General features: G+C 66.7%; 1 non-coding gene across 1 annotated transcript; it reads left to right on the plus strand.

Annotated features, from left to right (window-relative positions):
- Positions 1-1,983: 1,983 nt before the first annotated feature.
- On the plus strand, positions 1,984-2,137 carry LOC144489038 (5.8S ribosomal RNA). The gene has a single exon (XR_013496821.1). It is a non-coding gene; the product is annotated as a 5.8S ribosomal RNA (ribosomal RNA).
- Positions 2,138-2,500: the final 363 nt, after the last annotated feature.

A 2,500-nucleotide genomic window follows, 5' to 3' on the forward strand; every position in this document is an offset into this window, starting at 1 on the left:
TCCTTGAACGCGAAGGCTGGCGCCGGTTGGGCCAGGCAGGAGAGCCTCACGGGGGCCGGCCCCGGGGCCAGGTATCGGACAACCTCTCCGGGGGCCCGAACCGAAACCCGTAACACAGAATAAAAATCGTAACAAGGTTTCTGTTGGTGAACACGTTGTGAAGGATCTTTGTCGGCCGGGGGCCCGCCACCTCTCCGGGGAGGGCGGCCCGTCACTCCTTGAACGCGAAGGCTGGCGCCGGTTGGGCCAGGCAGGAGAGCCCCACGGGGGCCGGCCCCGGGGCCAGGTATCGGACAACCTCTCCGGGGGCCCGAACCGAAACCCGTAACACAGAATAAAAATCGTAACAAGGTTTCTGTTGGTGAACACGTTGTGAAGGATCTTTGTCGGCCGGGGGCCCGCCACCTCTCCGGGGAGGGCGGCCCGTCACTCCTTGAACTCGAAGGCTGCGCCGGTTGGGCCAGGCAGGAGAGCCTCACGGGGGTTGGCCCCGGGGCCGTGGCCCGTACTGACGCTGGCGCCTCCCACGCGGGTGGGAGGTCACACCGACAATTTCGCCGTACCCGTCGAACGGGCCTGGTCACCCGTACGCACGTTCCGCCGAAGCCGGGCGACGTCGATCTCGGTCCCACTCGGTTGGGCCGGCGCGCGGGCGCCGCCACCGACGAGCACGCACACGCTCGGTTGCACGCCGGCAAGTCCATGCGGGTGCCGCACACGCTACGCCTGCGCCGTTGGAAGGGCTTCGCCGTTGGCTTCGTAGGGTGTCTTTGCAGTCCGTCCGAGAGGTGGGGGCACGCACGGCAACACGGCCGGCCTGCCTGCGTGGGACGATGCGGTCCTTTCGTTCAGCGGTTCGGCGGTTTGGCCGGCGCGAGCAGACGCTCGGAGGGAGACGGTGGCGTCAGCCACGCACTCACTCCGCTTCTGCAGTCCGGTCCACTCCGCCCGTTCTAGCTGCTCGTTTGGTCCCTCGCCCGCCAGCAGACCGTTCCGCCGACGGTGCTCCTCCTCCGCAGCGACTTCTGCCTAGCCGCTCTGCCGGGTGCGATGTCACCGGCGTCCGCACCGATCCTCGGCACGGCGCGTGTGCGCACCTGTGGGCCGCCGCCCCGTGCTCCACGTCCGTCCGTGTGTGCCCGCTGTGGGGACCGTCTTCCTCTCGCCTTGGCGACGGCTTGCGGGCTGCGACGTGACCTTGCCACCGCCTTGCAGCATTACATCCGCAGTTGAAACGAAGAGAGCTGCTGCGGGCTTGGGTGCTTGTCCTGGCGGCTTGTCGACGGGACCACGGTGAACGGCCACTGTGTGACTCCGCAGGGAGACGTTCTGGTGCAGTCAGGGGCCTTTTTGTCTCCCGCCGCGGTGAAGCTTTGGTCGCATTCTAGTCACTCTCTTCAAAGCCCGGTGAGGGGTACCTGTTCATGCTCACCATTCCTCCGGCACCCGTGTGCGGAGGGTGGGTGCGAGGTTTAAAGATTCGTTGTCCGCCTGTCGGTCCGGTCTGGTCTCGTGCTGGCTTGAGCGAGCGTCCACCGCGTTCGAGAGAATGTGCCTGTCCGCGGGGGCAGCCGCGCTTGCGAGCGTTCCGCCGCGCCCCCTTCCCCAGCCCGCCGAGGTTGGGGCGTGCGGGGTCGGCTTGCGCCCGTAGCGTCGGCCTGTCCTCCGCGGCTTGCACCCGACTCAGTCCGCTGCGGCCTCGCCTCGACTCTCGAGCCTACCGCCAGACGGTGACACCAGAGAACTCTGCCTCTGGCTGTTGCGGGGCGTGACGGCGCGTGGCGGGCCCCGGCCCCTCACCCACGCCGGCACTCAACGCCTGCGAGCGCCCTGATTCCTCCTTTTTTTCGCTTGATTGTCGCTCGAGTGCGTGCGCCTCCGGGCTCACGCCGTGGTACGCGCCAGGCTGGGGCTCCACCGTCACGTCGGCGGGGGAGCGTTTTGCGCGTCCCAGGATCGGGCAACCGATCCGAAACCCGATACAACTTTTAGCGGTGGATCACTCGGCTCGTGCGTCGATGAAGAACGCAGCTAGCTGCGAGAATTAATGTGAATTGCAGGACACATTGATCATCGACACTTTGAACGCACTTTGCGGCCCCGGGTTCCTCCCGGGGCTACGTCTGTCTGAGGGTCGCTTGACAATCAATCGCACTTCGCGCGCATCCGTGCGCCGAAGAGCGCGGCTGGGGTGTCGCAGAGGTGCCGTCCTCTCTGTCCCCCTAAGTGCAGACCCAGAGTAATCCGCGTCGGAGAGCTTGACCTCTTGGGTGCCGGCGTCCGCCTCCGGGCTCGTCGGCACTGCCCGCTCCCGCACTGGCCCAGCCACCTCGGGGTCGCCGGCACGGCTGTCATCGGGTTGCCAGAGAGAGAGAACGTGACTGCCTCGCTGCCGGGACCGTGTGTGCCTTCCGTTAGGCTCGGGCCAGGGGGGTTGACTCTCTGTTGATGTGTGTGTGTGGCTCGTCCACGGGAAGGATCCGCAAGAGTTGGCTCGGTT

The sequence above is a fragment of the Mustelus asterias genome, unplaced genomic scaffold (genome assembly GCF_964213995.1).
Source record: "Mustelus asterias unplaced genomic scaffold, sMusAst1.hap1.1 HAP1_SCAFFOLD_1954, whole genome shotgun sequence".
Lineage (NCBI taxonomy): Eukaryota > Metazoa > Chordata > Chondrichthyes > Carcharhiniformes > Triakidae > Mustelus > Mustelus asterias.